Genomic DNA, 27,749 nt, shown 5'->3' on the forward strand with positions numbered 1-27,749 from the left:
TCCTGTGCTAGTTCTAAAATAGAGAGCAGCAATATGCCATATGAGCACTTATTTTCTACATAAGGACCGCATATACAACTTGAGGCTATTCCATACCCTCCCCAGCGGAGCTCGCTTATCACTGATATAGAAAGCTTTCAAAGTAAAAATGCACTTGGCAAGAGTATATTTCAAGCCTCTTGCCTCTCTTGTATTTATGGTACGTGGAGCTCTTTGCCACTGAGCCAAAATAACAGCTCCACTGAATTTGACCAGCCGGACTCTGCTGTTACATGTTCAACTCAATATTTTATTTCACTTTTTGTTTTTTTGAGGTAGGGTCTTCACTCTGACCCAGGCTGACCTGGAACTAACTACGTAGTCTCAGGGTAGCCTCGAACTTGCTGTGATCCTCCTACCTCTGCCTCCCGAGTGCTGGGATTAAAGGTGTGTGCCACCAGGCCCAGCTTTAACTCAATATTTTCTGCAGACCATCAGCGCCACTAGGAAGACTCGGGGGGAGGAGCTTATGCAGCAGGCTTGGAAACATCTGCTCCGTTTTGCTTACCAGCCAGTCCTGAGCCAGTCTTGGTTTTTTTATCCTGGGCTCGCTAAAGATCGAGTTCATGGCTATGGTACTGTCTCTAAAGAGCATATGAACTTAAAAGGAGTGTGTCTTAGAACGGGAGGTGCGGAGGACCCCAGGCGCAGCGGAAAGTATGCGGTTAGTTTCCCTTTAGGGATATTAGTGGTCTGCAAGCTTTAAGCACAGATAGTTATGCAGCACCGAAGCTAGAGAACAGGACTTCAAATTTCCCTGATTTGTGCTGCCATGTGCCCGCTTAGTGTCTACTTTTACTTTCTTTAGAATGTGTACTAGGATGTCAGACCTCCAGGAATAAATAGCAGCACACCCTACTTACTGCAGCCTGTCAAGGAATGGTGTCACTGTGGGGGTTTCTAGCCATGTATAAAGTAAGCAAAATAAATTTGAACTGTTGGCTATATTTCCTCTACTGCTTCTGGAACTGCTAGTTAAATTTATGCAGTTTGTTGTTTTTGCAGTAGGGGCTCACTCTAGCCCAGGCTGACCTGGAGTCTCATGGTGGCCTTGAACTCATGGTAATCCTCCTGAGTGCTGGGATTAAAGGTATATACCACCATGCCTGGCAAATTAAATTTTTTTAATAACCCTTTTATTGGGGGGGAGTGTTAAGGCAAGTTCTCATGATGGTAGCCTAGGCTGACCTTGAACCCTTGTCCAACTGCCTGCCTTAGCCTTCTGAGTTGAGAGATATGTGCCACCACACCTAACAAGAATAGTAAATTTTAATACTTTATTGAAACTACTAAAAACAGCTATGCTGTATATAGTTGAGGGATCTGCTATTTTATTCTCTCACTGTCTTATGCTCTTGACTGAGACTTATAAAGGAGACTCATATATCCTTAAACCCAGGTTAGTAAATTTTTGAGGCTAAGTTGTCTTCTTTCTTTGGCTACTACTCACAAGGACACATGTTGATTGTGTTTCTGTGGTTTGGAAATTACATTGCTATCTTATATAAGCTAGGTAATACTGGATTCTTCTATCCTTACCCAGCACTGACGTAGAACAAATGGGTGGAGATGTTACTGTAATCTTGTATTTGAACCTCATTATTTATGAGTTACATTATCAGCCAGGCATGGTGGCACACACCTGTAATCCTGGCACTCGTCAGACTAAGACCAGGAGGACTTGGAAATCAGACAAAGCTATATATCAAGTTCAACACCATCCTAAACTACATAGTCAAACCCTTCCTCATAAAACAAAAGTTAGCTCTGGGATGTGGCTCAGTGGTTAAAGGTGCTTGCTTACAAGCCTTTCATCCCCAGGTTCAATTTCCCAGCCCCCCATATAATTCTGGATGGGTGTTTTTACCAGCAAGAGACACAGCCACCACCATGACCCCACTATACAATACATATGTAACTAAATAAATAAAAATAAAAAGTTAAGCTGAAGCAGGGCATGATGGTGCCGCCTTTAATCCCAGCACTCAGGAGGCAGAGGTAGGAGGATGGCCATGAGTTCAAGGCCACCCTGAGACTCCATAGCAAATTCCAGGTCAGGCTGAGCTAGAGTGAAGCCCTACCTCGAGAAACCAAAAAAAAAAAAAAAAAAAAAAAGTTAAGCTGAGTTAGGCATGGTGTCACAGGCTGAGGAAGGAGGATCACTATGAGTTCTAGGCTACTCTGGCTACAGTTCTAGGCTACATACTGATTTCCAGGTTGGCCTGGGCTAGAATGAGACTTTACTCCAGAAAAAAAATAATGAAAAGATAAGTTGTATTGAGTATGAATATGCCACAGTTTGTTTTCATGCTAAAGGATATTGGGTAGTTTTCTGGTTTCGGTTATTATAAATAGTGCTGTAGCAAATATATGTATTATGTGCTTTTGTGTAAATATTTCTTTAGGCTCAATTTCTAGAACTAAACTGCCAATTGTTAGGAAATGAAAATTAACTTCTAAGACAGTTTACAAAATTGCTTTCCAAAAAGTTCTAATAAAACATACGTAGTTTAAACATGTGTTTAAGTTTTGCCAAGTTTAAAGTGCCAAGTTTTAAAGGCTGTTAGGCTTTGCAAGCAAGTGCTTTTAACCACTGAGCCATCTCTCCAGCCCATATTTCCTTTTTAATTTGCATTTCTGGGTTTATTGCTGAAGTGCCACAAGTTTTCATATATTTACAGGCCATTTTTATTTTTCTCATCAAGTCCATATGTCTTTGCCTATCTTTATTTTGAATCATTTGATTTGTGTGTGTGTGGCTTTATATGGGTCTAATGTATTTCTTCAGTATCTATGAAAGTCATTTGAGTCCTAGTATACCAAGTGTCCTAAATGATTGGTCACTATTCCCTCTAGATTTCAAGAAGGATATAGTCATACTGTGTTTCAGCCTAGCAACAGATCATTTGATTTGCAACTTCTGGTACTACTATAAAGTAAAAATAAAATGTGGCATGGAGGAGCTGGAGAGAGAGCACAGCAGTTAAAGGCACTTGCTTGTGAGGCCTGTCAGTGTCTGTTCGATTTACCGATGCCCACATGGAGCCGGACGCACAAAGTAGCACTTGAGTCGAGTTCATTTGTAGTGGCAAGAGGTTCTGGCTCTGACATGCCCATATTCTCTCTCAAAATAAATTGTGGAAGGAAGAAAGGGAGGGGAGGGAGAGAAGAAGGAAAGAAGGAAAGATTCTGTTAGGAAAAACCCAATTCACAGTTACTTTCACGTTCCACATACTGTTTTACAAATTGTCAAATAATGAAGTTTTATTGTTTGCTTATTTTATTGCTAGGTTCTTTAACAAGAGAAAAGGACTGGAATTTGTTTTGTTTTGTTTTGTTTTGTTTCTAGATAAGGTCTTGCTCTAGCCAGGCTGACCTGGAATTCACTATGTAGTCTCAGGATGACCTCAAACTCACAGCAATCCTACTTCCTCGGCCTCCTGAGTGCTTGACATCACACCTGGCTTGGAAGTTTTTAAGGTGTAGATTATCTTGCATTTTCTGGAGGGGAGTCATTTGTTCGAGGTAGGGTCTCACTCTAGCCCAGCTGACCTGGAATTTACTATGTAGTTTCAGGGTGGCCTCGAACTCATGGCGATCTTCCTACCTCTGCTGGCCTGTCTTTTATGTATTTATTTGAGAGAGAGAGAGAATATGGGCATATCAGGGTCTTTAGCCATTGCAGATGAACTTCAGACACATACACCAGTTTGTACGTCTGGCTATCTGGCTTACGAGGGTATTGGGGAATTGAACCTGTGCCCTTAGGCTTTGCAGGCAAGTACCTTAACCTCTAAGCCATCTCTCCAGCCCAAGAATGCTATCTTTAAAAAAAATATTTATTCATGTATTTGAGATAGATACAGAATGGGTGCACCAGGTCCTCTAGCCTCTGCAAACAAACTCCAGATGCGTGCTCCATCTTGTACATCTGTCTTGCTTGGGTCCCGGGGAATCAAACCTGATCCTTTGACTTTGACCGCTAAGCCATCTCTCCAACCCAATCCTATTTTTCAAAAGATCATAATCCATTTTGGAATATATCATACACATATTCTATGTAAATAACATGCCTGTAATCTCAGCATCAGGAGGCTGAAGCAGGAAATTGCCAGATTCCCATGAGTTCAAGGCTAGCCTGGGCTTTAGAATGAGACCCTGTCTCAAAATGAAGGGGAGGAAAATAAAAACAGAACATACTGAATTAGTGTAGTGTTGGTCATTAAAATACTCATGTCGCTTGGAGTTTTTGAGTTGGTGTTGCACTCAGGTTCACATTGCCGTCAGAAATCACCCAACCAAGAGCAGCCTGTGGGGAAAAAAGGTTTATTTTGGCTTACAGACTTGAGGGGAAGCTCCATGATGGCAGGAGGAAACGATGGCAGGAGGGTGGACATCCCCCTCTGGCCAACATCAGATGGACCATAATAGCAGGCAGGTGTGCCAGACGCCAGCAAGGGGACACTGGCTATAACACCCATCAGCCCACCCCCAACAATATACTGCCTCCACGAGGCATTCTGAATTTATGGGGGGCATCTGAATCAAACCACCACTGCTGCTGAATAGTCACATTGTGTGGGAAAGTGTAGCAAATACTGTATAATCTCACTTACCTAAAAGGGAAGGCTGTGTACACACATAGGAACAGAACTTCCTGTAACTGGATAACTTTGTTCCTTTTTTTTTTTTTTTTTTTGCTGTAGTCTCACTGTAGCCCAGGCTGACCTGGAATTCACACTAAGTATTCTCGGGCTGGCCTCAACCTCACATTGATCCTCCTATCCCTGTCTCTGGAGTGTTAGGATTAAAGACCTGTAGCACTACACCCAGTCCAACTTTGTTCTTTACATTTGTTTCCTGTAATGCACATATTAATGAAAAAAAAACCTGCCGTGTGTGTGTGTGTGTGTGTGTGTGTGTGTGTGTGTGTGTGTGTGTGTGTTGGTGCACGCCTTTAATCCCAGCACTTGGGAGGCAGAGGTAGGAGGATCGCCGTGAGTTTGAGACCACCCTGAGGCTACATAGTGAATTTTAGGTCAGCCTGGGCTAAAATGAAACCCTACCTCAAAAAAAAAAAAACTAAAAGGAAGTCACGTAAGGATTATTTGACTATTTCCCTATTATCTTGACCCACTCCATCCCCAATTTCCTTGTACTTGAATGTTTTGTCTGGTACTCAAGCCTATGTACAATTTTGCCACCTTCTATACATCCCTGAAAAGCATTTGTTCATTGAATAAAGTTTTTTAAATATTTTATTTTATTTGAAAGAAAGAGAGAGAATGAGTGTACCAGGACCTTCAGCCACTGGAAACAAACTCCAGACGCATGCAGCACCTTGTGCATCTGGCTCATGTGGGTCCTGGTGAATCAAACCTGGATCCTTAGACTTTGCAGGCAAGCACCTTAACCACTAAGCCATCTCTCCTGCCCAAAAAATATTTTAATGCCTGCTGAGTCAAGCTTTCCCTAGATATGGTAATGAGCCATCTAGTTGGAAAGTGAGATAGGCCAACACCAATGTAAATTATGGGAAGTCCTATGAAAAGGAAGGTAAAGGTACATTCTGCCTGGCTTTTTGCTAGCCTATTGCCTGATACATTGATGTCTAGTTAGGGCTTTTCAAATAAACAAGGCCATGTAGGCATTTTTAAAAGAATAAGAACCTTCTTTTTTACTTTGAAATTTGCATAGGGCACTTGGTACATAACTATGTTTTTAGAGCTAGTAGAAAAATAGTTGAGGCTATTATTTTGTGTATGGATTCAAGAACTAGCATATGTGATAACAGTTGCAAACACACTTTTCATTAATGAACACTTTGCATCATTTCCTTTAGTTGATGGTCTTGTTCTCCTTGTCCTTGACCTTCAGCCTTTGAAACTAGTGTATCAATTTGTATTAATTGAGAGTGCCAGTGTCCAAATAAATATGACGTATCTGTAAAAGGACAGGGAAAATCAAGTCCTGATTGTGTTACAGCATCACAAATGTAGACTTCCAGCTAAATGCCAGAATATAAATTAGATCCCTTATCAAATCTGGCACATAAAATTTTAGGATCCTTTTTAATGTACATCATATGCTTTCAATAATGCCTGCTTTGGCAAGAAATTGAATCAGTGTCTTTTGTGTCAAGTACACTTGCATTATATTTTATACCTTGAAACGTTAAAATGTTCCTTGTGAGCCAGGTCAAGGGCAAAATTAGATGTGGTTTCTGTATTTTTGCTTTACATTCAATAACTATTACTTTTTCTTTGTTTGGCCATGTTGTGTTATGGATGTTTATTTTACTATGGTTTTTCTGGTGTGGCTTTTTTTTTCACTTGGAAAAAAATTGAGCATCTGTAGCACTGTCTTTCCGCGGACTGTTCTGCAGCCACACTGGCCTACTTTTAGTTCTTCTAATAGCTGTGCCTTTCTCCCGTCCCCTTAGGCTCTTTGCGCATGCTTTTCCTTCTGACTTGACTATTTTTACCCCATTAGTCAGTGTTACTCACCTAGCTAACTCTTCCTCTTTTAGGTCTCAACTTAAACATCTTTCTCAGAGATCCCTCCTTCATCCACACCACCAGATTTACTTGATCTCCCTTAGTCTCTTTGGAATGACTAGTTTTGGCAATAAATAACATTCTTTTTTTTTTCTTTTTTAAATTTTTTTAATTTTTAATTTAATTTAATTTTTTTATTTCTTTTTTTATAAATTTTTTTTCTTTTTTTTCTTTTTTTTTTTTTTTTTTGGTTTTTCGAGGTAGGGTCTCACTCTGGTCCAGGCTGACCTGGAATTAACTCTGTCATCTCAGGGTGACCTTGAACTCATGGCAATCCTCCTACCTCTGCCTCCCGAGTGCTGGGATTAAAGGCATGCACCACCACACCCGGCTCAATAAATAACATTCTTAATTTTGCTTCAATACATGAAGTTAGTATGTTAATGAATATTAGAAATAACAGGCCAAACGTGGTGGCACACACCTTTAATCCCAGCGCTTGGGAGGCAGAAGTAGGAGGAGCACTGTGAGTTTGAGGCCAGCCTGGGCTACAGTGAGACCCTAACTCAAAAAAAACAAAAAAGCCAGGCATGGTGGCGCACGCCTTTAATCCCAGCACTCGGGAGGCAGAGGTAGGAGGATCGCCATGAGCTCAAGGCCACCCTGAGACTACGTAGTGAATTCCAGGTCAGCCTGGGCTAGAGTGAGACCCTACCTTGAAAAAAAAAGAAAAAGATTATAAATAATATGATAAATGCACGCATATGTGTGATGAATACTGACCAAGTTAGAAAGTAAAGTGACCTTTGCTTTGGTTGCTCTCATGGTCCTTGAAAGCTCCTACTTCTTACATAGTATAATGTGGGTATGTCTGGAAAATAGCCTGTCTCACTTGTCCCTGTCCCCAGGCGTCTCTCTCTCTGTCTGTATCTTCGGCTTCTAACAGTTCTTTCTTGAGTTAAAAGCCAGAATTCTCAGAAAAACCATTTAAATTGAATGAGCTCATCAAGATTTGGAAGAATGTCAGCTGAAAAAAAAAAAAAGCATTGTATTACATTCTACCTTTAATTTCCAAAACCTGAAAACATTTTCGAGCCCAGGAAAACTAATGGCATTTCTTTCCTTCTTTCTGGTGGCCCCTGAGCCAGTCATGTAATTTTCTTTGCATCCTGTAATATAATGTGCTCATATGTTTTTATTCTGTTTTTTTCTTTCCAGCACAGAAATCCCTTGTTTTCCACAAGCTATTTTTGACTAGCCTCTTTCCATTTTTAAACAACTTATTTTAAAGCCGAGCATGATGGTGCTTGCCTTTAATCTCAGCACTCGGGAGGCAGAGGTAGGAGGATCGCCATGAGTTCAAGGCCACTCTGAGACTACATAGTGATTCCAGGTCAGCCTGGGCCACAGTGAGACCCTACCTCGAAAAACCAAAAGCAAAACAAAACAAAAAAAGTCTTTTAATTTCCCACCACTTTGACATATATCTCTCAATATTTCTATAATATATTATCATACACTTGGTCATACAGTCCTTGTATATATTAGGTAGCCTTTTGTGTTTGTTTTGTTGTTGATTTCACATATGACCAAAAAAAAAATCTTATTTTCCTCATAGTCTTAAATTCTGTTCCTGAGAAATTAACTGTCATGTTGGGATGTTCCTTTTACCTTCTTAGAGGTATCAAACACAGCATAGCATTGAGGGAATAAGGGGCTCTGCTACTTTCTCAGATATGATCATCTTGGCTACAGCTGGCAACTTCAGGATCTTCCTGGGTTATGTGTTTTCTATCCTCCCCTCCAGATTGACTTCTTACTCCTTCTTCCCTGTTCTATACCCAAGGGCCCTCCAAAAACTTGCTAAGTATTAGTGGTGGGGAAAGGGGACATAGATTGGTGGCACTCTAAATTATTTAAAGGATGGTTTTAAAGCCCTGGCTATCTGAAGATTGGAAGAAAGCAAAAAGGGTTAAGAAATAAGAGGCCATGGGGGCTGGAGAGATGGCTTAGCGGTTAAGTGCTTGCCTGTGAAGCCTAAGGACCCTGGTTCGAGGCTTGATTCCCCAGGACCCACGTTAGCCAGATGCACAAGGGGCGCACGCAACTGGAGTTCGTTTGCAGTGGCTGGAAGCCCTGGCGTGCCCATTCTCTCTCTCTCTCTTTCTCTCTCTCTCTCTGTCAAATAAATTAAAAAATAAAATAAAAAATAAAATAAAAAATAAAAAGAGGCCATGGGCTGGAGTGATGGCTTAGCAGTTAAGGCACTTGCCTGTGAAGTCTTAAGGACCCAGGTTCAATTCCCTAGTACCCACATAAGCCAGATGCACATGGTCGCCCATGCATCTGGAGTTCGTTTGCAGTGGCTAGAGGCCCTGGCATGCCCATTCTCTTTATCTCTTTATGTACCTTTCCCCGCCTCCTGTCTCTCAAATAAGTAAATAAATGAAATATATTAAGAAATACCTAACTTTAAAAAGAAAGGAAGAAAGAAAAGAGAGGCCGCATGGAGAGTCAAATCACAAGTTTTAGAATTCAGCTTCATTCCAGCAGTGTTCCTAGGCAGTACTGTATCCCTCAGCAGTGCTCCTGAGCAGTACTGTACCCCCAGGAGTGCTCCTGAGCAGTACTGTACCCCCAGCAGTGCTCCTGAGCAGTACTGTACCCCCCCCAGCAGTGCTCCTGAGCAGTACTATATCCCCCAGGAGTGTTCCTGAGTAGTACTGTACCCCCAGCAGTGCTCCTGAGCAGTACTGTATCCCCCAGCAGTGCTCCTGAGCAGTACTATATCCCCCAGGAGTGCTCCTGAGTAGTACTGTATCCCTCAGCAGTGCTCCTGAGCCGTAATATATCCTTAACATTTGCTTATTGATGAAACTGTATTCCCATAACTTTCCACAACAACTACTATAAGAGAAACTTGAAGAGTTTATCAGCTTAAGATTGCAATCTGTGATACTGGTGATTTTAATAAGAGATCATACCAGGAAAAAGGCATAAGCCTGAGTTTTAGTGCATGTAACAATGTAATACCACCCCACTTGAAGATCTATTACTCAGATTAATGATATGATTAAAATTGAGATGGAATAAAATTTTTAAAAGACAGTTAAATAAAATCCAAATTGATTGTGGAATAAAGGCCAAATTGTTACTTGCAGTCATGTGGTGCCTATTTCCATATGTTAAAATTCCTTCATAACTTGGCAGAAAGTTCTGCAGAAATAATTTCTCTTTCTTAAATGACAGGTGCCTCACCTTTTATTGTAGCATTAATTCAGAATCCCATGAAATGAGAAATACATGATATAAAATATAAATTTATAAGCCTTTGCCCCCAGCTTCAGCCATAGACACATTGCTGGTAGTGTTTTCCCTGCAGTCTGTTTTCATACTTTTATTTATTTATTGCGTGTGTGTGTGAGAGAGAGGGGGGGGTAGGGTCTCACTGTAGCCCAGGCTGACCTGGAATTCACTTGGTAGTCTCAGGATGGTCTTGAACTCATGGCAGTCCTCCTTATTCTGCCTCCCAAGTGCTGGGATTAAAGGCGTGCACCACCATGCTCGGCTCCTCCTTTTCATTTTAACCACAGTCATTTCTCTATCAGATGGTTCTTTTGGCTACTTCTGACTACATTTAGATGTCATTTATACTGGGCACGGTGACACACATCTTTAATACCAGCACTTGGTAGGTAGAAAAATGAGGATCACTCTTGAGTTCAAGACCAGCTTGAAACTGCGTAGTGAATTCTAGGTTATCCGGAGCTATAGCAAGACCCTACCTTGAAAAACTAAATGCCATTTAGGGGCTGGGGAGATGGCTTAGTGGTTAAGGTGCTTACCTGTAAAGCTAAAGGACCAAGGTTCATTTCCCCAGTACCCACATAAAGCCAGATGCACAAGGTGGCACATGCATCTGGAGTTCACTTGCAATGGCTAAAGGCCCTAGCACATCCATTCTCTCTCTCTCTCTGCCCTCCCTCTCAAATAAATAAATTTTTAAAATACCATTTATAAAATCAAAAATTCTCATTGAAATTGTGTCTAACCTAATGAGATTCAGCAGAAAGTTTGGAACTGAAACTTAATTATTAAGTGTAGCTTTTAATACTAGTGATGATTCATATTTTACAATTTATTTTACATATTTCAACATATTTAACAATTTATTTTTCTTGGCAAGAGTTTGTTTTAAGTATCCATAAGTGAGAAAGAAGGTTTTTTAAATTTTTGGCTTCTAGAAAGAAGTAATGAATCTTTTCCTGTTGTCTTCTAAAATGATATTTTAACTTTTCAATGTTTTTATGTATTGACTTGAGACCGAGAGAGAGAGAGAGAATGAGCATACAGGGCCTCCTGCCACTGTAAATGAACTTCAGATACATGTACAGCTTTGTGCATCTGGCTTCACATGGAATCTGAGGAATCAAATCCAGGTTGTCAGGGTTTGCAGGCAAGTGTCTTTAACTGCTGAGGCATCTCCCCAGTCTGATATTTTACCTTTGTTTTGTTCTTCAAGATAGGGTCTCGCTCTAGCCCAAGCTAACCTGGAATTCACTATGTAGTCTCAGGGTGGCCTTGGAACTCTTGGTGATCCTCTTACCTCTGCCTCCTGAGTGCTAGGATTAAAGGCGTGCACCACCATGCCCAGCATTGATATTTTGCCTTTTACAAAAATGTATTAACAGTAGAAAATGACAGGTATTTAAACCTGCCAATCATTTCTTTTTTAAAAAATACTGAGGTTGGGGCTGGAGAATGGCTTAGCAGTTAAGATACTTGTCTGTAAAGCCTAAGGACAGAAGTTCGATGCCCCAGAACCCATCCATGTAAGCCAGATGCACAAGGTGGCACATGCATCTGGAGTTTGTTTGCAATGACTGAAGGCCCTGACGTGCCCATTCTGTTTCTCTTTATCTGTCTCTTTCTCTCTCAAATAAATAAATATGAATTAAAATTATTTTTTAAATATTGGGGCTGGAGAGATAGCTCAGAAGTTAAGGCACTTGCCCATAAAGCCTAGTGACCCCGGTTCAATTCCCCAGTATTCACATAAAGCCAGATGCACAATGTGACACATGCATCTAGAGTTTGTTTGCACTGGCTAGAGGCCCAGTGCACCAGTTCAAAATATATCTCTCTCATTCTCTCTCTCTCTCTCTCTTTCTCTCGCCCCTGTTTGTGAGGTTTAGTTTGTACTAACCATAGGTGTCATTCAGAAGAATTCTCACAATATAATTTTAGGATTCTTATGATAAAAGCTCCTAGCTTCTTTTTCCCAAGGTTTCACTATCTGAATTAAGTCTTTGTTTTGGAACACTTAATTCATTACATCAACTTATTGCATGTAATGTTTTCATTTGTAATAAGAAAATTTCCAAAAAGCCAGGCGTGGTGGCTCACGCCTTTAATTCCAGCACCTGGGAGGCAGAGGTAGGAGGATCGCCATGAGTTCAAGGCCAACCTGAGACTACATAGTGAATTCCAGGTCAGCCTGGGCTAGAGTGAGACCCTACCTGGAAAAAAAAAAAAAAAAGAAAAAGAAAATTTCACGTTGTGTCTTTTTACCCATGGTATTGTCCAAAATGATGTGTGCATTGGCAGATATATGGTATTGGATGTATTTTACCTTTTACATATTTATTAGACTGGGGGAAACATGTCATTTTATTTTATTTGTATTTACTTAATTTATTTATTTGGTTTTTCAAGGTAGGGTCTCACTCTAGTTCAGGCTGATCTGGGATTCCCTATATAGCCTCAGGGTGGCCTTGAACTCACAGAGACCCACCTATCTCTGCCTCCTGAGTGCTGGGATTAAAGGCATGCGCCACCACGCCCAGCCATTTATTTTATGTTTTAACATTTTTTTTAATTTATTTGCAGACAGAGAGAGAGAGAAACAGAGAGTATGGGCACACCAGAGCCTCTGGCCATTATAGCCAAACTCCAGATACATGTGCCACTTTGTACATCTGGCTTTACGTGTGCACTGGAGGATGGGTTCTTGTTCTAGCCCAGGCTGACCTGGAATTCACTATGTATTCTTAGGGTGGCCTGGAACTCATGGTAATCCTCCTACCTCTGCCTCCCGAGTGCTAGGATTAAAGGCATGCACCACCACTCCCGGCCCAAAAGGGGTTTTTTAAAGTTGCAGAAAGAAGTACACCTTAGTGGGTTGCAGGTTATAAGTTCATTTAGTCTTACATTTCTATCCCACTTTCTATAAATTTTCTAATTACTATTCATGTCAGGAAAGTAAATTAGTACCTTGTCATAAAATTTCTCTTTTTGATAGCATACAAACTGACTTGGAAGTTGCTGTTTTCCTGTTACTTCACTGGTATGTAGGATATTTCTCTGACTTGGTTATTTCTGGGGTATTGGAGGCTGTTTGTTTTTGCAGTGGAATCTCTAGCTAGCCTTAGACCTACTTTGTGGCCCAGGCATCCTCAAACTTGTGATTCTCCTGCCTTTTGCCTCCAAGTGCTAGGGTCACAAGTATGCTGAAGTCACCATACCAGGCTCTGTAGTTTTTCTACAGAAGTAGCATTTTTGGCAATTATCCTCCTTACTCTGCCTTAGTGTCCTGTTTGATATGCAGGGTCCGCTAGTTCTGTCTAGCCTGAGACATCTTTAAAAGTACAATTATAATAAAATTTCAGAGTAAAGCATTCTTATGGGAAAGTCTTTTTCTCTAATTATTTTTATGATACTTAGAAATGAGACAGATACCATAATGTTTTAGGCTCACTTTCTACAGTAGGACAACTGTAGGTATGGCAATATTTTCTTCTTCTTCTTCTTCTTCTTCTTCTTCTTTTTTTTTTCAAGGTAGGGTTTCACTGTAGCTCAGGCTAACCTGGAATTCACTATGTAGTCTCTTAAGATGGCGTCAAACTCCTACCTCTTGTCTCCCAGGTTCAGGGTTTAAAGGCGTGTGGCTTTTATTTACCATGCTTGGCTCAATATTTTGGATTGTATAAATATTCTCATGAAATACATTAAACAAATCTCAGGTGTCCTTGAAAAAATCTTGATGTATTTAAGGCAAAATCTCTTTTACTTTTTTAGTAAGGATTGTATTAAATTTAAGCAGCTTAACTTGCTCTAATGTACATTTTTGTGTTTCATACTAAGTGTGAAACACAGCTCTAGGAAATGATTTTAGAAAGTTTTGTTCTCAGGAAGCTAATCTATTTAAATACAAAACCCAAAGCTGAGCGAGGTGTGTTGCACGCCTGACAACCCTGCACTTGAGAGGCAAAGGCGGGAGAATTCCCAGTTTCAGGGCAGCTTGAGTTGCTGAGTAAGATGGCCCGCGGGTTGGAGTGTTTGCAGCACAAGCATGAATGCCTAATTTCCATGCCCACATTACAAGCGCAGCTTGGCTATGTTTTCCTGTTTGAGGGAGTCACAGAAGGCTCATTAGGGCTTGCTAGTCAGTCTAACCAACAATGGTGAGCCCCAGATTCATTGAGAGACTCTGTCTCAAGAAAATGAAGCAAACCGGGTGTGGTGGTGCACGCCTTTAATCCCAGCACTAGGGAGGCAGAGGTAGGAGGATCGCTGTGAGTTCGAGGCCACCCTGAGACTACATAGTGAATTCCAGGTCAGCCTAAGCTAGAGGGAGAGCCTACCTTGAAAAAGAAAAGAAAATGAAGTAAAAGAGCAATAGAGGGGAACACCCAGTATCCTCTTCTAACCTCTTCATATATGTGCATACACTACAAGCCACACATACAAAGAAATGCTGGGGCTGGAGAGATGAGATGGCTTAGTGGTTAAGTGCTCGCCTGTGAAGCCTAAGGACCCCGGTTCAAGGCTCGATTCCCCAGGACCCTCATAGCCAGATGCAGAAGGGGGCGCAAGCATCTGGAGTTCTGCAGTAGCTGAAGGCCCTGATGTGCCCATTCTCTCTCTTTCTCTCCTCTTTCTCTCTGTGTCTGTCTCTCTCAAATAATTAAATAAAAATAAAACAAAAAAATTTTTAAAAAAACAACAAAGAAATGTGGGAGCTGGAAAAATGGCTTAGCTGTGAAGGCGCTTCAGTTCCCCAGTACTCACATAAACCAGATGCACATGGTGGCACATATGTCTGGAGTTCATTTGCAGTGGCTAGAGGCCCTGGTGCACCCATGCTCTCCCTCTCCCTTTCTAATAAGTAAAAATATATATATATTTTTTTTTAAGAAAGATTGCAAACTAGGGAAGAAAATAGGCCATAAAGAAATTATAATGCAGCATAATATGCAGAACACTAAAGTCAGTCATTGTCTATCCCAAAAGTAAGGTCTGAGGCACAACAAACCACGTCAGTGAGTACAATGGAGAAGTGGCTGACGGCTGTCTTGTCTTCCTTACCTTTTCCTTATCATTTGGAAAGCCAACAAGGGTTTATTACCAAATCTATGCAGAGTAAAGTAGTAGATGCTTTGAGGATACAAACTTCAAAAAAAAATCTTCACTAAGAAATTATATTCCAGTAAGGGAAATCAGCTATCTATACAAATTACCGCATGTACATAATTGCCAATAAGAAAAGCTCTTACAACTTAAATAAAATTATCATGCAACAAAAGAAGCCACTTATGGAGACCGAGAAAGGAGAAGCCATCAGCAGGCCCAGCAGGGAGAGATGGCTGAGCTAACCCTGGAGGGATGGGGAGGGTTCTGACAAGGGTGGTTGAAGGTAGTGTTCTTATTCATTTAGCACCAACATGTGCAAAATAGCATGAAGGCAAAGAAGCCTGGAGCATGTTCAGAGAATAGCAAATAAACTAGTTTGAGTGGCACCTGGCACATATTTAAGGGAATAGTAAAAGATCTATCTGGAAAGGGAAAGTGAGGGCATATTGTGGAGGTCCTTTGAAAGTCAGTCTGTGGAGCCAGGACTTTTACCACGCAGGCTAGTCAAAGTTGGTATTTAGGAATGTGAGTCTAATGGTTAGTGTAAGGATAAGCTCAGACTAGGTGAGACTCATTCGGAGACCACAGCAGACATTCACGCAAGAGTCGGTACAAACTTGATCTAGTTTTGAGTCAGGCAGGTTGGAAACAGGTATCATGCTTATAAAATGAGCTTGGCAGAATTTGGGACTTGTCAGACGCAAAGAGAAAGTATCAAAAGGGCTCCAAGAGTGAGGCAGATATCTGCTGATGATGTCAAATGGATGGAATCCAGAAAACACATACTGCACAATGTAAAAAGAGGAAAGATTCAATAGTTGAGTACTGAATTTCTGGGGGGTTTTGTTTGTTTGTTTGTTTGGTTGGTTGGTTAGTGTTGTTTTTTTGGTTTTTTTTTTTGGAGACAGAGTCATACTCTAGCCCACACTGTCCTGGATCTTGCTAAGGAACACCAGCAGTCTGCCCTCAAGCTCACAATAATCCTCTTGCTTCAGCCTACCATGCCTGGCTGTGTGTGTGTGTGTGTGTGTGTGTGTGTGTGTGTGTGTGTGTGTGTGTAATAGTATTTTTTCCTTTTTTGAGAGGGAGAAGGGAAGGAGGGAGAAAGAGAGAGAATGAATAGATGCTCCAGGGTTTCTTGCCACGGCAAACGAACTCCAAACACATACACTCCTTTGTGCATCTGGCTTTACATGGGCACTGAGGAATTGAATCCAGGCTGACAGACCCACTTGTAACCAAGCGCCTTTCCCTGCTGAGCCATTTCACCAGCCCCTGTTCTTCTTTATTCTATTGTAGGCTGTTTCACGGGCCTCCTACTTCAATATCAGATGCACTATGAGCTTTGCAGAAATAATCAGTATCTTAAAACCTACATGTATGCTGTTGCTTCCTCTCTTTCTGCAATGTGATATTTTTCATACATTTATTGAATGTCTGGTTTTGCTTGTTTTTGGTTTTCTGAGACAGTCTCTCACAGGACTGTCTAAAACCCAGGCTGGCCTTAAAGGAGGTGAAAAGCAGAGACAGACACCTAGAAGCTAAGCTGTGGCCCCCACATGCACACCTGCACTTGCACACGTCAGCACACACGAATCTGTCTGCCACCGGTGTTGATGTTCTCAGCGTGCACATAAAGCCAGTCTCAAAGTGTCGTATCCATCTGCGAGCTCAGTGCGCCTGCATCAATGAGAGATGGAGTTAGGGGAAGCCTGAGAGACCTGTCTCAAACAAGAACGGGAAGGACCAACACCTAGAGGTTGTCCTCTGACTTGCACCAAGTGCAGTGGCACAGCCCATGCACACATACACTAACAATAAAACAAAACAAAAACAGAGAAAAACATAGGTTGTTCTAGAAGAAGTTAGCCTTGAACTGTGAAGTGCTTTTCCTAAATTAGTTTTTCTTTAGTTGCCACCATCAAATAATGTTTAAAGATTTGAAATGAACAATTCTAGCTAAGATAGATATATAAGCTAACTAATAAACCACTTTGTGAAAGGATTAAGTTTCTGTCTTTTATGAAGGGGTTAAATGCTACTTTTTGGCATGTATTTTGGCTCCTAATTTTTTTTCTTCAGTTTCTTCTACTGAGGTTTAATTTATATACTGACTATCTAATTTTTATTATAAACCTATTGGATAGAGTCCATGACTGTCTTTATAGTTACACACTGCCCCACAGAGTTTTTGGCACTCAATAAATGTTAAAAATATTTCTGTTCAGCATTCTGCAGACAGGAAGCATATGGTAATAAATGTCAGAGCACAGGTTGAAAATCTCCAAAAAGTTATACATTATATTCTTTAGAAAAGCCAGTTCAGACATTTTTGTGAATGAAATTTATTTTTAAAAAGGGTTCCCAGGCTCAATTTGTAGTTCATTTTCTTTTGTTTTTAATTTTAACAGCCTTCATTTACTTTGTGAATTAAGTTTTCCGTATCAGAAATGGTATTTAAAAAGTATGAACTACAATGCATTCTCATAAGAGAATGTATAGATAATTTTGCAGATAGCACAGAGAAAAGGTAGCTCATTCTGAAGAATAGCATGAGAAGATGTTTAGAGGTTTAAGTAACTTAAGTCTTTATGTCATGATGCATGTGGTATGCAAGAGAGAAGCAGCAGGCGTTCCTGTATCTTTAAATTTCAGTGTGACTTGGAAGGATACCAACGCTACAACTGTCGTAGACCTTATAGTGGTATTAGACTGTGACTCCATAATATGTTTCTTACTCAAGTGTTCTACCACTACTTTAAAAATATTACTGTGGTCTCAGGGATATACTCATGGCTTTAGAATAACAAAAGACATGGAAAATTTTCGAACTTCATGCCAAAAAATGAATTCTTTGTAAAGGATAATATTTCCCAGATAAAAACAAAGCATTTAGCTAGGCGTGGTGGCGCATGCCTTTAATCCCAGCACTCAGGAGGCAGAGGTGGGAGGATCACTATGAGTTCGAGGCCACCCAGAGACGACATAGTAAATTCCAGGTCATCCTGGGCTAGAGAGTGAGGCCCTACCTTGTAAAAGCAAAAAAAAAAAAAAAGAAAAAAAAGCGGGGGGGGGGGGAGAGCTGGGGAGATAGCTCAGTGGTTAAGGGTACTTACTTGCAAAGCCTACCTACCAAGGTTCAATTCCCCAGTACTCATGCAAATCCAGACACACGATGTGGCACATGCATCCGGAGTTTGTTGGCAGTAGCAAGAGGCCCTGGTGCACACATGCACACACACATACATTCCCTCTCTCCTTCATGTGTCTGCACAAATAAAATATTTTTAACATATCTTATTTTTACTTATTTATTTATTTATTTGAGAGAAAGAGAGAATGGGCTTGCCAGGGCCTCTAGCTGCTGCACACGAACTCAGGGCAATCCTCCTATCTCTGCCTCCCCAGTGCTGGTATTAAAGGCATGCACCACCACGCTTGGCTTTTTAGATTTTTATTTTATTTTATTTATTTGAGAAAGAGACAGATCATGGGCACACCAGGACCACTGCAGATGAAGTCTAGATGCATGTACCACCTTGCGCATCTGACCTGTGTGGGTACTGGGTCCGCAGACTGCACAGGCAAGCACCTTAACCACTAACTGCTAAGCCATCTCTCCAGCCCTGTGCAGATTTTTTTTTTTTTTTTTCTTTCTGGTTTTTCAAGGTAGTGTCTGGCTCTAGCCCAGGCTGTTCTGAAATTCACTCTGTAGTCTCAGGGTGGCCTCAAACTCTCAGCTATCCTCCAATCTCAGCCTCCCAAGTGCTGGGATTATAGACATGCGCCACCCTGTCCAGCCCTTTGTAGATTTTTTGAGGCCGGGTATAACTCTAGTCCAGGCAGAGGAGACCTAGAACTCATTTGGTAACCCAGGCTATCTTCTAGCTCATTGTACTCCCATCTTAGCCTCCCAAGTGCTAAGATGATAGGTGTGAGCTAACATGCCTTCAACTCATCTATGTCACATCATTCGGGCTTTATAGTATGTGTTATTCTTTCAATGTTATGGAATCATTTTATTATCAGTTTTTTAGCTTTCAAATATTTTTATTTATTTATTTAAAAGAAAGAGGCACAGAGAAGCAGAGAGAGAGGGAATGAATGCATTAGCATCCATCCACTGCAGACGAACTCCAGACGCATGTGCCCCTTGAGCATCTGGTTTACGTGGGATATGGGGAATCGAACCTGGGTTCTTTGGCTTTGCAGTCAAGCACCTTAACTACTAACCCACCTCTCCAACCCAAGGACAAGAGTTTTTGCCTTAAAGACATGTGTTAACTTCTCAGAATATCCTTGTGGAATGGTTAGTAGGAATTTGGAATCTTTTCCATATAGATTATTCCTGTAATCATCTATGTTAGTAATCCTAAGGAATCTCCAAAAGAAAAAAAAGTCTTCCTGCAAGCAGTAAGTGAATTTGGCAAAGACTCATGATACCAGGCCAATATCCCGACATTGTTTGCCTGTGTACCTAGTTATAAATAATTGAAGTGAGTGTGAACAAATTGTTAAATTTTAAAACTGGCTACAGTAATTCTGCTTGATAAATAAGAACTTCGGTATGTCAGACAAAATAAAAGTAGTTTTTTTTTTCTTTAGCTCATTATAAAGGAAATCCTTGTCTTTTATGCATACATACATGCACTTGAGTTTCTCGTTCCTTCCCTGAATAATCAGAGGATTATGCTTTTTTTTTTAATAGGAGCTTGCTAATCCCTTTTAAAAGCTCCTAATGTAAGTATTCCATAGTTTTCATTAATTATGAGTTTTAACCTGTTTTGGATTTTTGAGGTAGGGTTTTGCTCTAGCCCAGGCTGACCTGGAATTCACTCTCAGTGAATTCAGTCTCAGTTGCCTCAAACACACAGCGATCCTCCTACCACTGCCTCCCGAGTGCTGGGATTAAAGGTATGTACCACTACACCTGGTTTAGCCTTTTTTTTTTTTTATTTATTTTTTTTATTATTTATTTGAGAGCGATAGAAAGAGAGAGAATGGGCACACCAGGGCCTCCAGCCACTGCAAACGAAGACGCGTGTGCCCCTTGTGCATCTGGCTAACATGGGTCCTGGGGAATCGAGCCTCGAACTGGGGTCCTTTGGCTTCATAGGCAAGCACTTAACTGCTAAGCCATCTCTCCAGCCCAAGCCTTTTTTAAAAAAAGTAGATTATTTTATTCATTTCCAACCACCTATCTGTGAGGGAAGTAATGTGGTAATATTAGTTTTAAGGAAAGAGATGCTACAAAAGGGGTGACTTTTGGTTTTACAAAGTAAGGTCTCACTCTAGCCCAGGCTGACTTGGATTTCACTGTATAGTCTCAGGCTGGCCTTGAACTCACAGTGATCCTCCTACCTCCGCCTCCCCAGGGCTGGGATTAAACCACCATGCCAGTCCATGGTTTGATGGTTATTTCATCAGCACCTTTCTAGCCTGGGTGGTGAGGCACCTCCCACTGTAAACCCTCAGCATCATGTATAGATGAGAGGCTAAGACTTTAATTATATGTCATTTTATTCACAAACACTCAATTCCAGGAAGGAAAAAATGACTCTGTTGTTGTAAAAGACGTTATGTGAGAATCATTCATTGTTACCCCAAAATGATGCTGTGTTATAGCATATACAACAATGGAACTGATTCTGAAAATGTGACCTGTCTCAGAAAAGACATAATAGTGGAAGTTATCAAAATGGAAAGAAATGTGAATGTGAGATGCAGCCTTCTCAGAAATATTCTTTCCTGGCCTGTTTAGTTGTGCTTTTGTTGCTTGTCATGCATGAATGCAGGTGCAGTCCCCCCCCCCCCCCCGCCTCTCTCTGCAGCAGGAGCCTCGGTGTCACTTGTTTATTTCCTTAATCCCCCCCCCTCCTTTGTGATTTTTGATGTCAGATCTAAATTGAAAAGCCTGGAAATATAATGATTATCACATGGATAATCACCTGCATTAGGCGCCGCCCTGCTCCTCTATTCTAACCCTAGCTGTTCTCCACATGTCATAGCCACTCTGTGGTTGGATTGTAACCTGACTGCTTCATTAGATTTGTGAAACTCAGTACGAGGCGCCCTGGGGCAGCACAGATGGGGACTTGCTTGTTTTCTTTTCTCACTTTTACTGCCGTGGCACACTAAAAAGTCCTTTTCAATTTAGTGTGATCAGTTCACTTGGAATTACCCTTGATATTTGGAATCTGCCTTATCCTTCTGCCTACCATCTATGCCCATTCTTTCTTCCTTGTTTCCTGACATAATGGCTTTTCTTTCTGCTCCTTCATCCAGTGAATCTGAGAGTAAGAATTCTGTTCAAAATTCTTAGTAGGTCAAACTGTTCCCCTCTGTTGTTTGTTTGTTTTACTAAGAGGGGAAAATGAATGCTGTTCCATCATAGTCTACAAACACCTTCTGATCAGAGGTTAGCTGTGGGAAAGTCCACAGTGATGTGAGACCGCTGCCTTCTGTAATGCTGTGACTTGGAGCACCAGGGGAAGATCAAAGGAAGGTGAAAGGAAGTCAGAAGATAAGATCATTTTAAGCCATAGAACCAGTGCTTAGCTTTTCTGGTGATAAGACATAGCTCAGCAAACCTATGTGAGGAGGCACGAGGATAGAAAATTGAATTGGCTTTTCTTAAGTATGTCCTTCCTTGGCCAGAAATATGTTGGTGCTTGAGATTGTTTACAGGTGTGAAAATGTTCTGAGTCATGGTTTCCTTAAAAAATAATCTCGCCGGGCGTGGTGGCACACGCCTTTAATCCCAGCACTCGGGAGGCAGAGGTAGGAGGATTGCCATGAGTTCAAGGCCAGCCTGGACCAGAGTGAGACCCTACCTCGAAAAACCAAAATAATAATAATAATCTCTAGCTGTGGAGATGGCTCAGTGGTTGGTTAAAGGCATGCACTCCCAAAGCCTGCCGGTCCTGGTTCAGTTCCCCAGCTGCCCACATAAAGCTGGATCCAAAAGGTGGCACATTCCATTTGTATAGTTACACGCACACACACCACATGTAAATAATTAATATTGAAAAATAATAAGTTGAAGCAGCACATAGTGGCACATGTCTATAAGTCCAGCACGTGTGAGACAGGCAGGGTGACGTTCAAGGCCAGCTGCACTACATACCCACTTGTAAAACTACATGAGCAACACACACACACACACACACACACACACACACACACACACACGAAGAGAGAGAAGGGATGGTAACACACACCTGTAATCCAGCACTCTGGATTTAGTGTGGAGGAGGACTGAGAATTCCAGGCCTGATTTGCATAATAGGAGCCTGTTCCAAAGAAACAAACAACAACTATATATATTATATGTGTGTGTGTTATGTGCGTGTGTGCATATAAATATATGCACACACATATATATGTTCAATCCTTAGCACTGACCCTCCAATTTAACTAGTATATGTTAGTTTTTAGTCTTTTCTGTCTTAGTACAATTTTTTGTTGTTTCCCCCACCCCCAAGGTAGTGTATCATTCTAGCCCAGGCTGACCTGCTATTCTCTCTGTAGTCCCAGGCTGACCTTGAACTCAGAGTGATCCTCCTCCCTCTGCCTCCTGATGGTAGGATCAAGGTTTGCACCACCGTACCCAGAACCTTAGTACAATTTATTTTTTTCTTAGTGTGATTTTAATCCTACAGATTCTTCAGTTTTCTATCATGGCTCTGAAGTTCCTTTGATTTTTTTGTTTGGTTTGGTTTGGTTTTTCAAGGTAGGGTTTCAGTCTAGTCCAGGCTGACCTGGAATTCACTCTGTAGTCTCAGGGTGGTCTCGAACTCATGGCGATCCTCCTACCTCAGCCTCCTGAGTGCTGGGATTAAAAGCATGCGCCACCATGCCTGGCTTTCCTTTGATTTTTGTTTTCTTTTTTGTTGTTGTTTGGTTTTTGTTTTTTTCTTTTTTGAGACAGGGCCTTCTTTTGCAGCCTAGTCTGTCTTAGAACTCACATTGTAGCCCAGAGGTGGCTCACAGCAATCCTCCTTACTCAAGGACTGGGGTCATAAGTATAAACTACTACACTCAGCTCTTAAATTCCACTTTAAAAATAGTTCTCAGTTATAGTTTTCATATAAGATTTATATTGGGAACTGGAGAGATGGCTTAGCAGTTAAGGCACTTGCCTATGAAGCCTAAGGACCCAGGTTCAATTCCCCAGGACCAACATAAGCCAGATGCACAAAGTGATGCATGCATCTGGAGTTGGTATACAGTGCTAGAGTCCCTGACATGCCCACTGTTTCTCTATCTGCCACTTTCTCTCCCTCTCTCTTAAATAAATAAAAATATTTTTTTAGCCGGGCGTGGTGGTGCACGCCTTTAATCCCAGCACTCAGGAGGCAGAGGTAAGAGGATTGCCATGAGTTCAAGGCCACCCTGAGACTCCATAGTGAATTCCAGGTCAGCCTGGGCTAGAGTTAGACCCTACCTCAAAAAACAAAAAAAAAAAAAAACTTTTTTTTTTTTTTCTTGAAATAGTTCTTGAGCCAGGGATGGTGATACACGCCTTTAATTCCAGCATTCAGGAGGCAGAGGTAGGAGGATCGCCATGAGTTCAAGGCCGCCCTGAGACTACAGAGTAAATTCCAGGTCAGCCTGAGCTAGAATGAGACCGTACTTCGAAAAAGAAAAAAAGTTTAAAAAATTGATTAGGAATTGGAGAGGCAGCTTAGCTGTTAAAGCATTTCCCTATGAAGCCTAAGTACCCAGGTTCGATTCCCCAGTACCCACATAAGCCAGATGCAAAAGGTGGCACATGTGTCTGGAATTTGTTTGCAGTGGCTAGAGGCTCTGGAGTGGTATTCATTCTCTCTCTCCCCCCCCCCTTTCTCATTCTCAAATAAATACTCTTTTTAAATTATTTATTTATTTGCAAGCAGAGAAAGGGAGAGAGAATGGGCACTCCAGGTCCTCTAACCACTGTAGACAAGCTCCAGACACATGTGCCATCTTGTGCATCTGGCTTATGTGGGTACTGGGGAATTGAACCTGGGCCCTTTGGCTTCTCAGTCAGGCACCGTAACTGCTAAGCCATCTCTCCAGCCCAAATAAAATATTCTTTAAAAAGAAATTTAGAGCCTGCCATGGTGGCGCACACCTTTAATCCCAGCAGTTGGGAGGCAGAGGTAGGAGGATCACCATGAGTTCGAGGCTACCCTTAGACTAGATAGTGAATTCCAGATCAGCCTGCGCTATAGTGAGACCCTACCTCAGAAAACAAACAAACAAAAAAAAAAAGAATTTGATGGTTTATTTGTAACAACTTAGAAAACACTACATTTTTTTGTTGTTTATTTTTGTTTATTTGAGAGTGACAGAAAGAGTGAAAGAGAGAGAGGGAGAGAATGGGCACGCCAGGGCCTCCAGCCACTGCAAACAAACTCTGGATGCATGCGCCCCCTTGTGCATCTGGCTAAAGTGGGTCCTGGGGAATTGAGCCTTGAACCGGGGTCCTTAGGCTTCACAGGCAAGCGCTTAACTGTTAAGCCATCTCTCTAGCCCAACACTACATATTTTTGTACCTTATCCTTTTCCTTATTATCTCAGACAAGAAATTAGTATTGACTGTATTATAAAAAGTTCTGACTGGGCTGGAAAGATGGCTTAATGGTTAAGGCGCTTGCCTGTGAAGGCAAAGGGCCTAGGTTCAATTCCCCAGTAACCATGTAGGCCAGATGCATAAGATACAACATGCATCTGGAGTTCGTTTGCAGTGGCTAGAGGCCCTGGTGCACCCATCCATATTCTCTCTCTCTCTCTCTCTCTCTCTCTCACTCTGTCTTTCTTTCTCCCTCTCTCGCCTTCTCTATCTCCCCCCTCCCGGTCTCAAATTAAAAAATAATGTTAAAAGTTCTGATTAAGTCAGTGGACAAGAGCATAGGATAACCTTACTTGAACTACTGGTCAAGGTCATAATTCAGTTTTGTTTTGTTTTGTTTTGTTCTCATCAAAAGTGACTAACTTGCCCAGTGTGGTGGCACACACCTTTAATCTCAGCACTTGGGAGGCAGAGGTAGAAGGATCGCCATGAGTTTGAGGCCAGCTTGAGACTACAGAGTGAATTCCAGGTCTGAGCCAGAGTGAGACCCTGCCTTGAAAAACAATACACACACACACACACACACACACATAATTTAAAAAAAAAATTTTTAAGTGACTGACGTGGTCAGATTTCTGCTTCTGTAGTAAATAGCCTTTCACCTAGCACTTTTTAACTTCCATATTGAGCTGTAATCATACATGTTGACCTTTTCCAACCCTCAAAATAGTTCTCTAGCTCTATCTATTATTAGGATATTGGGCTATAAGTGCATGCACACGTTTTTTTTTTCCCTAATGTTTCCCTCGACACGTAGGTAGTTCCCACTTCTGTGCTGGAGACGCTGCCGTACTTTCTGCCTTACATGGCTTGGTGCAGCAGTCGTGTGAGTTGAGTTGGATCTGCTCACCACTCAGGCTCAAATCCCATCCTTCTATTAATATCTCTTGGCAAAGATAATTTTGGAGGAATGTAAGTTAAAATGTAGAGGCTCTTGACAGTTGTCTGCAATTTTTTTTCACTTTCCAGAGGGAAGTACAGTTGAAGAGTAATATTGCCTCCGTTTCTATCAGTCCTAAAATTAAAATTTATACATAAACCAAATGGTAAAATGGAAAGAATTTGGATACACAAATGTGTGTGTGTTTTGTCATTTGATAGCCTGTTAGAAGAAAGGCATTAGAGTATATAATCATATTCAGAATGTGTTCTTAAGATATTTAAAATCTATAAGAACTTTTAAAAATATTTCATTTACATATTTATTTGAGGGAGAGAAAGAGGTAGAACACACGCAAGAGAATGGGCACGCCAGGCCCTCCAGCCACTGCAAAGGAACTACATATGCATACAGTACCTTGTACATTTGCCATATGTGGATACTGGGGAATCAAACCTGGATCCTTAGGCTTTGCAGCCTCCAGAACTATTTATATTAAAATATTTGTGTTGGGCTGGAGAGATGGCTTAGCGGTTAAGCGCTTGCCTGTGAAGCCTAAGGACCCCAGTTCGAGGCTAGATTCCTCAGGACCTACATTAGCCAGATGCACAGACACACGCGTCTGGAGTTTGTTTGCAGTGGCTGGAAGCCCTGGAGCACCCACTCTCGCTCTCGCTCTCTCTCTGCCTCTTTCTCTCTCTGTGTGTTGCTCTCAATTAAATAAATAAAAATGAACAAAAAGTCATTTAAAATATTTTGTGGACTGCAGAGATGGCCCAGCTGTTAAGACATATGCCTGCAAAGCCAAAGGACCTAGGTTTAATTCCCCAGGAACCACGCAAGCAATATACACAAGGTGGCACACGCATCTGGAGTTTGTTTGCAGCAGCTGGAGCCCCTGGCGTGCCCATTCTCTCTCTATTTGCCCCCCCCCCCTCTTGCATATATATTTTTTTAATGTGGCCAGAGAGATGGCTCAGTGGGTAAGAGCATTGAGGACCTGGCATCTGTCCCTGGCATTGAGTGGGGCAGCACCAGGAAGATCCTAGGGCTCACTGATAAAGCAGTCTAACCAAAACATGGTGAACTGCAGGTTCAGTGAGAGATTCTATCTCCCTGAAAGAACAGTAGAGGAAAATGCAATGTAGTCCTCTGTTCTGCACATGTGTGCATACAGGGTACATGCATCTGTACACACACATACCCCTTAATACTACATACACACACCAAGAAAAAAAAAAGTATTTTTTTGGTTTTTCAAGGTAGGGTCTCACTCTATCCCAGGCTGACCTGGAATTCACTATGGAGTCTCAGGGTGGCCTCAAACTCATGGCAATCCTCCTACCTCTGCCTCCCGAGTGCTGGGATTATGGGATTAAAGACGTGCGCCACCACAACCGATTTTATTTTGGGTTCTTTTTTTTTGTTTTTTTTTTAAATTTTTATTAACATTTTCCATGATTATAAAATATATCCCATGGTAATTCCCTCCCTCCCCATCCCCACACTTTCCCGTTTGAAATTCCATTCTCCGTCATTTTTTTTTTTTTTTTTTTGAGGTACGGTCTCTCAGGATGACATTGTACTCACAGCTCTCCTCTTACCTCTGCCTCCAGAGTGCTGTAATCAAGGCATGTACCACCACGGCTGATCCCCCAAAAGTTTTTAATTTTTTTTTAATATTTTATTTATTTATTTGAGAGAGAGATGCAGAGGAACAGGCAGAGAGAAAGAGAGAATGTGTGCTCCAAGGCCTCCAGCCACTGCAAATGGACTCCAGATGCATGCACCCCCTTATGTATCTGACTTACATGGGTCCAGGGGAATCAAACCAGGGTCTTTAGGCTTCATAGAAAAGCGCCTTAACTGATAAGCCATTTCCCCATCCCAAAAGTTTTTAAAGTTTTTAAAAATTTATTTGCAAGCAGAGAGAGATAGAAGAGAGACAGAGAGAATGGATGTGCCAGGGCCTACAGCCACTGCAAAGTCCAGATCCATGTGCCACTGTGCAGCTGTCTTTACTTGGGAACTAGCAAATTGAACTTCGGTTGTTGGGCTTTGCATGCTGAGCCATCTCTGCAGCCCTCCCCAGGACCCCTCCCCATATTTTTTAGCCATCTTTTTTTTTTTTTTTTTTTTTTTTGGTTTTTCAAGGTAAGGTCTCACTCTAGCCCAGGCTGACCTGGAATTCACCGCATAGTCTCAGAGCGGTCTCAAATTCACAGCGATCCTCCTACCTCTGCCTCCCCAGTGCTGGGATTAAAGGCGTGCGCCACCACACCCAGCTCAAATTCTTCATATATGA

The 27,749-nt window shown here is 41.5% G+C and overlaps 1 protein-coding gene across 2 annotated transcripts in view; it reads left to right on the top strand.

Annotated features, from left to right (window-relative positions):
• Positions 1-27,749, top strand: part of Adk (adenosine kinase) — a 486,906-nt gene that overhangs the window by 363,532 nt on the left and 95,625 nt on the right. The gene's annotated exons all lie outside the window — the stretch shown is intronic.

This window comes from Jaculus jaculus, chromosome 18 (assembly GCF_020740685.1).
Source record: "Jaculus jaculus isolate mJacJac1 chromosome 18, mJacJac1.mat.Y.cur, whole genome shotgun sequence".
Taxonomy (NCBI): Eukaryota; Metazoa; Chordata; class Mammalia; order Rodentia; family Dipodidae; genus Jaculus; species Jaculus jaculus.